General features: G+C 43.6%; 1 long non-coding RNA gene across 1 annotated transcript; it reads left to right on the top strand.

Moving 5' to 3' along the window:
* The first annotated feature begins 390 nt into the window (after positions 1–390).
* LOC139357213 (uncharacterized) lies at positions 391–3,691 on the top strand. The gene is made up of 3 exons (XR_011610026.1): positions 391–642; positions 727–997; positions 3,567–3,691. It is a non-coding gene; the product is annotated as an uncharacterized lncRNA (long non-coding RNA).
* The last annotated feature ends 4,807 nt before the right edge of the window (positions 3,692–8,498 follow it).

The following is an 8,498-nucleotide window of genomic DNA, read 5'->3' as shown; positions in this document are numbered from 1 at the left end:
AATTTCAGTTTGTCTAGGCTGCTAAGGAAGATGTCTTCAAGAAGGAGAATGCCTTTCTTGACCGCATGGTCAACAACAAAAAAATGACCAGGCATAGTGAGTCATGCCTGCAATGCAGCTATTTGGGAGGGTGAAGTGGGAGGACCATTTGAACTCACTTGAGCCCAGAGGTTGAGGCTGCAGTAAGCCATAGTTGTGCCACTGCACTCCAGCCTGAGTAATAGAGTAAGACCCTGTCAGAAAGAAGACAAAGAAGCAAGCAAGCAAGCAAGCAAGCAAGAGAAAGAAGAAAGAAAGAAAGAAAGAAAGAAAGAAAGAAAGAAAGAAAGAAAGAAAGAAAGAAAGAAAGAAAGAAAGAAAGAAAGAAAGAAAGAAAAAGAAAGAAAAGAAAGAAAACTGTAGATACTGAATAGTGACATGTGTGATCTGCTTGTTGCTAAGATATCAATTGTACGTTGGTCTTTTTCTGCTTCCCTTCTTTTCCTTCTCTGTTTTATCCCTAATCTCTATTCTATGAGGTTTAGAATGTAGTTATTCTAGCACTCTCTATTTCCTAAGGACCCACAAAAGGAAACAGAATAGAGTCCATGAAGACTTTCTGAGGAGTTCACCTACTGATGGTCCATCTCCAGTCCACTGAAGGTAAGAGGGCCTGTATGAATGACCTTGGTATGTCTTGATATGACCTTGATATGTTCCTGATTGTATTACTTTTTTTTTCCATAGCACATAAAACATCCTACTGCAGAAATTAGAGAAAGCAAGATTATCTTATGAGAAACACAATCTCGCCTCTTAAAGATGAAAGGACTGCACCTTGAGAGGCCCTTCCTGTTGAGTTGTCATCTGAACAAATCAGAGTGGTGGTTGAGGACACCAGATGTGTTATTTCCTGCCACAGCAAATTGGAGGGCTCACACTGTTCCACTGCAATTGAATTTGTTGATTATCTTTGCAAGAGGGAGAAGCTTAGCATCAGTGAAGACATTGGTATTTGGTAGGTATTCATTTAATCTCTGCTCAATCTTATATAATAAGTTATATTATTCTCTCCCTTGGGGCGGCATTTTGCAGTTTTTTTCATAAAGGCAATTCAAACGGGGTAGAGTCCTGAAAAAAGAAAATCAGACTTGTAAGAAATAACACTATAGAAGCCATAATAAAATTTTTTCTCAGCTGGGCACGGTGACTCATGCCTTTAATCCCAGCACTTTGGGAGGCTGAGGTGGGAGGATCACGAGGTCAGGAGTTCAAGACCATCCTGGCTAACGTGGTGAAACCCCGTCTCTACTAAAAATACAAAAATCAACCAGGTATGGTGGCATGCACCTGTACTCCCAGCTACTCGGGAGGCTGAGGCAGGAGAATCGCTTGAACCCAGGCGGTGGAGGTTGCAGTGAGCCGAGATCGCGCCAGTGCACTCCAGCCTGGGGGACAGAGTAAGAAAAAAAAAAGTTCTCAGGAGTGAACTCAGGTGAAAACAGACAATAGCTGGTCTAAAAAATTTTCAGATTAAAGTAGTTTTTTAATATCATGTGGAATTGAATATGGTAGTTTCAATCTACCAATAATACAAGAGTTACAACAGTTTCCAACATTGAGTGTGCGTGTGTGTGTGTGTCACTCTGTTGACATCCCGGTGTGTTCCTCCTTATGCCAGTGCATGCCAGCTATATGTCTGGGCAAGAGGAAGGGCTGGCTCTGAAACTTTCCCAGTATGATAACGCTGCTCTTTGGCAGAGGCCGCCCACTCTCTTTTGCTACAGAGAGCACACAACCCTTCTTTTGCCCTGTGTAATCTATTAGCACCACCAGTATTAGCTAGACAGTGTTTCTAGCCAACGAGAAGCTAATGTGTGATGAGTGCTTATTCCCACCTCCTGACACCACATATGCACACTCACACATGCCCAATCTTCTCTGAGCCCCATTTTGGACATGTGGGGATGTTTGTTACTTATCCAAGTTGAGATGTTGAATAGGAAGTAGGATTTGCAAGTCAGGAATTCTGGGTAGAGAACAGATCTAGGGGTAAAAATGGATGAGTCATCAGCATATTGAGGCTCTACAGAATGTGCAATGCAACTACACAGCTTGGTGAAGTGTTCAGAGGATTCGAGGCTCTGGAGTTGGCTCTGCCACCATGAAACTGGTTACCATAAATGTGATTCTTCTCTATGTGAGCCTATGTCTTCCCATTTGTAGAATAAAGGGATGGGAGAATGGCATTTCTAAGGTTCCTTCCAGCTAAAACATGTTTGTGACTTTAGGATTCTAATTGCTAAAGTGTCCCCTACCCTCAAAGAACTCACTATCCCCTGGGTTGAGCAGGCCACAAGCCAATCAGTCGTAGGAGCAATGGGGCAACACAGCAGGAGCCTGCCACACTAGTCGCCCGGCAGTGGGAACGACCATCCTGCACTGGAGTCACCAGGAAATGGTGTGGATTGGAGGCCACCAGATCCACAGAGACTTTTAGCTGGGTCTCATTCTCAGTCCTTTGTGGTGCTGTTCGCTGCCTTGCAATTCTAATAATCTGTAGGTCTAGTCAAAATTTCACCCTGTCTCTAGGACTTGGTGCTTTGATCTGTAAAAAGAAGAGATTGAGCCAGATGATTTCTGTTTCCATAGAAGAGTCTAGCCCAAATATTTTGAGTCTGTGGTTGCCTGCAGACTACCAAGAACCTTAAAACTGGTTTCATGATTTTGGGTATTCCGGAAGTTTCAATAGTTTTCAAGAAAGTTAGAGGCTCTGGGATCTGGGTCATTTTTCTTCTGAGCTACCACGCTATCTATCTTTGGATGGAACCTACACCGTTGTCTTTCCACCAGGTAAACCTCCAGATACACAAACACTGCAGAGGCTGTGGGTCAGAGAGCAAGAGCTAATTGCTGCACTGGAGTCTGAGCATAAGGGCTGACTTGGGTCCCTAACGGGAGCTATCAAACCCTTTGGCCATCAAAAAAATATATACCTACTTGATAAGAAACTGAACCTGAATAACATTAATAATAATAATAGTAGTAACTATTCCTTGAATGCTTACAATATGCCAGATATAATGCTAAGCACCCAATAAGAATCTCATTTAATATTTGCAACCTTCTGAGGTTGGTATTATTATTTCCATAATACAGATTGCAAAGTAAAGTTTAAAGGCTTAAGTAATTTGCCCTAAGCCCCTCAACCAATAAGTTACAGATCTGGATCTGGGAATGAAATCCAGGTCTGTCCTACTCCAGGATGCCTGAGTAACCATCCTGCTACACTCTCAGAGTCCTGAGTTGACTTTGAAAGAAGCTTTTACTCATCATGTCTGCATTAGCAGGACTGCTCAGTTAGACCACAATGTTCCAGATTTATAGGCCCCCAGGATAAACTATGCAGATTTTCTGTATTTATTACCCCATCTCTGCCTGTGTTCATGTCTCAGCCAGCACCCTCTTTCCCAACCCATGGAGGTCTCTGGGCCATGCTGACATGCCTGGTTTATAAACTCACTGGCTCTACATTCTTTAGCCCTTTCATTCGGTGTCATAAATTCTTTTTTTTTTTTTTTTTTGAGATGGAGTTTTGCTCTTGTTGCCCAGGCTAGAGCTCAATGGCGTGATCTCGGCTCACCGCAACCCCTGCCTCCCGGGTTCAAATGATTCTCCTGCCTCAGTCTCCTGAGTAGCTGGGATTACAGGTATGCACCACCACGCCCAGTTAATTTTGTATTTTTAGTAGAGATGGGGTTTCTCCATGTTGGTCAGGTCTCGAACTCCCAACCTCAGATGATCCGCCCACCTCAGCCTCCCAAAATGCTGGGATTACAGGCATGAGCCACCGCGCCTGGCCTGGTGTCCTAAACTCTTTAGGAGGCTGCAGGAAGGGGAGAGAAAGCAAGGTGGGCTGAAGGTTAAAGACTGGGCACAGGGCTATCAAAAAATGTGATACACAAGCTCTTTATGTGACCCTAGGACTTTTAAAACCCCAATTATAGTGCCCTTGGTCATCCTGATATGGAGATTATGAACTTGGGCTTTGGCATCAGCTAGACCTGGGTTCTAATCATAGTTCTAAAGCCTTTTCCAAGTTACTTCCCTTCTCTACATCTCAGTTCCCTCATCTGTACCATGAGTAGGAATAAGTCCATCCAAGTTTGTTTTTAGCATTCCCGGAGATCACACATCTGCAGGGTTCAGCACAGGAAATGTTCCAAACTTGTAGCGGCTATTTGTAGTACACCCTCATTGGCCGCCAGCCTAGTTCCTTCTCACTTTTTCCATGCTGGGCAAGTTGGTGCACTGCCCTTTCTGATAGGTCAAAAGCTGGACTGCCTCTGGAACTCTCTTTGATGTGGCTCCTCTTCCCATTTTATGAGCAGAAATGGGTGGAATGACCTTGAAAAGAAGCATGATTAAGCACTTTTAGCTAAGCACCCACTGTGTACAGAACACAAAATTAGGCATAGAGGAACTGTGTTCTCACAGAGTAGAGCATTCAGTTGAAGAGCTAAGACCAATACTCCAAAAGGATTAGGCCATAAGAACACAGGACTGTGCGTAACCGAGTGCTATGTGGGCACAGAGGACAATTGCTCAAGCTGCTTAAAACTCTAAGCCAGTGGTTCATCCAGATCCCTGACAGAACGATCTCAGAGGCCTAGGAACCTGAGGAATCTCATAGCTGGTTATATATGCACATTATCTGTAAGAGTCAGGATTGCATTGCTGGCACTCTGGGTGGGTACATGGGCAGTGGCAACGATTTGTGTGTGGGCCGCTGTTTCCATTCCCAGAGGGCAGAGCTCATGTTTGGGCTTGGAGGGTGTTTCCTACTCAATAAACAAAAAGTGGCCGCAACAGGACTGGGGCAAAACAGTGAGGGGAAAGAGCACAGAACTAGATGTCCAGAGACCTGGGTCTTAATTCCATCCTGAGCACTAACTCCTCGTACAACCTTGAGCAAGTCCTTTGCCCTTCTGTTTATAAAATGAGGTGGGTGGATCAGGAGTTCTCAAACTGTGCTCCATGCTACCCTGGGGTTCTAGAAATTCTGGAGCTCAAGGGCATCAGTGGGTCAAGAGGACAGGTGAGAGGTGGATCGGGACTCCAGGCTGCCTCTCTCTCTACTTTGTCTGCCTTCAACCAGAGCAGTCTACCCATATCTTTTTACATATTAAGTTTCTTTTCTTGGAAAATCACCTAATTTATCTCCCTCCTCATCACTTCCACTTACACATAGGCCAAATGAGTCCCAGAGAGCTGAAGCAACTTGGTCAAAGTGACCCAGTGTGTGGCAGAGACTATACTAAAGTCTCCTTTGTGATAATGCTGACAATTATTTATTGTCCAGGGAAAAATGGCACTCCCCATCTCTTACAGATATGGAAGGAAATCATGATTCCTAAATTCTGAAATGGGGCAAGGTAGGGGAGAGAGGAGGGGCTGAGCGCCTGCTCATGACAAAGCACACCTGAGCACCAGTTCTGACAAAGACCACCTGAATTCTGGGCAGTGCTCAAAGGAGAAGCCAGCATGCAACTGGGGCCTTGAAACTCCACTCCCTGGTGACAAAGAAGGGGGCCCGAGCACTCCCTGTTGACAAAGAAGGGGGCCCAAGCCCAGGAAAAGAGCCCCATGAGTCCCTCTGAGGACTTTCTAGAGTGGTTGTCACTTTCACCACCATCAGCCTCTGAGTCACTCCCAAAAGTCAGTACACTACGTGATGAAGGTTCCTTTTCCCTTTTTTAAAAAAAATAGACTTTATTTTTTACAGAAAAATTGAGCAGAAAATACATAGAGCTCCCATATACCTCCCTCCTCTTTTGCATTGGTGTGGTACATTTGTTACCATGAGTGAGCCAATATTGACACACTATTTTTAACTAAAATTCACAATTTACATTGTTTACACTGTCTTCCAAAGTGGCTGTACCATTTGGCATCGAGCAGAAAATAGAGTTCCTCGTCCTCTGAGTCAGGGTTCACTCTTTGTGCTGTACATTGTACAGGTTTTGACAAACACATAATGTCATGTGCCCACTGTTTCAGTATTTTACAGAATGGTTTCACTGCCCTAAAAACCTCCCATGCTCCACCTATCTGTTTCTCTCTTCTTTTCCTCTATTCCCAGGCTCTGGGAAACCACTGATCTTATAACTTACTCTATGGTTTTGCCTTTTCCAGAATGTCATCAAGTTGGAATCATACAGATTTCAGATTGGTTTCTTTCACTAAGCAATATGCATGTAAGTTTCCTCCCTGTATTTTCATTGTTTTGATAGCTCACTTCTTTTTATCGCTGAATAAGATTCCATTGTATGGATATACCACAGTTTGTGTATTCATTCACAAATGGATGCTGAAGGTCATCTTTTTTACTTCTAAATTCTGGCAATGATGAATAAATCTGCTATAAACATTCACGTTTGTAGCACATGTTTGTGTGGACATAAGTTTTCTACTCATTTAGGTAAATACCTAGGAGTGTGATTGCTGGATCGTGCATTAAGACTATGTTTAACTTTGTAAGAAACTGCCAAACTGTCTTCCAAAGTAGTTGTACTATTTTGCATTCTCACTGTCATAGTGGGTTGGTTTGTTTGTCTTAAAACAGAGTCTTGCTCTGTTGCCTAGGCTGGAGTGCAGTGGTGTGATCTCAGCTCACTGCAAACTCTGCCTCCTGGGTTCAGCGATTCTTGTGCCTCAGCCTCCTGAGTATCTGGGATTAGAGATGTGCATCACCACACCTGGCTAATTTTGTATTTTCAGTAGAGACAGCATTTCACTATGTTTCCTAGGCTTGTCTTGAACTCCTAGCCTCAAGTGATCCACTTGCCTCAGTTTCCCAAAGTGCTGGGATTACCGGCATGAGCCACCATGCCAGGCCTGTCATAGTGTTTTCATTTGCTAAAAATGTCATTAAGTGGCCTTCTAAGTAAAGAAAAATTAAAACTAAATTATTACCATGAATTTTACTGTTTATACTGTGAAATACAAATATAAGAACGTTAACTCAAGGCTGGGTGCTGTGCTATGATCCTAGCACTTTGGGGGCCAAGGCAGGAGAATTGCTTGAGTACAGGAATTCAAGACCAGCCTGGGCAACATAGCAAGACCCCATCTCTACCAAAACAAAACAAAACAACAAACAAACAAACAAACAAACAAAATTAGCCGGAGGTGGTGGTGGCATGCAGATATAGTCCTAGCTACTTGGGAGGCTAAGGCAGAAGGTTCACTTGAGCCCAGGAGTTCAAGGTTTCAGTGAGCTATGATTGCACCACTGTACTCCAGCCTGGAAAATGAAGCAAGACCCTGTTTCTGAAAAAAAAAAAAAAAAAAAAAGAATCACTGAAATTACACAATTTGTATTTTGTAGCTCATACATGCATAGGTATTTCATTCTTGCCAGAAAAGTAGAAACACTGCACAGACTTAAGTGTTTTTGATAAATGTGCATTCTACCAGCATTCTCTACTTTCCATTTACTTTTTCTGTTTCTTAAAATTCCATATTTTATTTCAAATTCTACCTTCAATTTAATGAGAAGTAAGGAAGGACTCAGAGGACAAGAAACTATACATTGCTCTATGTTTTTCTTTCCTTCCATATCATCAGTTTCGCAAAAGTAGTTGGCTGACACAGGGAAGTAACAGGACTAAGGAAGCTTCCTCGGTTGTTCTGTTTCTTAAGAAGATCACCATTGCCTTCTTTCTGCATCTGAAATAAGCTCTTATTTGAATAGAAAGCACAGCCTTGCAGCGTGGTCAGCACCCACTTACTCAGTCATATTCACGTTAATGGGGAACAGGAGTAGGGAATCTCTCTGTTCACTGAGACTCAAAGCCATCAGCTTCCAGACCATGCTTATCTTACACCTGCTTGAGTCTCTCTGAGCCACCATGCATGGTATGTCCACTGGAATTGGGTGTTCACAGGGCATCCCAAGTGCTCTATCTGAATGGGGTGGCAAGGAATGGAGGACACACACATCGCAAATGCCTCCTCTGCTCATGAACGTGCCCCATTGTTCTACCAGTCTTCACTTACAAAACATTTATCAAAGATAAATGTATTACAGATTTCAAGATGGCCAGCGGAACATGCACTGGGCCCTTCTGAACACAGGCCCCATTAGACAGCACAGGTTGTAAAGATGTGAAGCTGGCCCTAAGTTTCCTTAAACTTTATCTGTTCTGCTCCACTGCAGGTCACAGCTCTCTCTTGACATAGGAGGAGGGAACTTCTTCCTGTCATGTGCCTAATGGTCACACCAGGACCCCGAACATGATCCTAAGTCCTCACTCTCTCTCAAAGTCCACATTCAATCACCAACTCCTACCAATTCCCCTGCAGAAGCACCCCTTTAATTTTCCCACTTTCCACTTCACCACTGCCACCTGGGTCTGCCTGCAACGGCTGCAAAGGCTGCATGATGGATTTCCCTGCCTCCTGTTTCTCTCCTCTAATGGAATCCCCAGACAACAGCCAGAGTGAGCTTCCTAAAA

This window comes from Macaca nemestrina, chromosome 11 (genome assembly GCF_043159975.1).
Source record: "Macaca nemestrina isolate mMacNem1 chromosome 11, mMacNem.hap1, whole genome shotgun sequence".
NCBI lineage: Eukaryota > Metazoa > Chordata > Mammalia > Primates > Cercopithecidae > Macaca > Macaca nemestrina.
The sequence above is the reverse complement of the archived record's forward strand: the minus strand, read 5'-3'. Positions and strand labels throughout refer to the sequence as shown.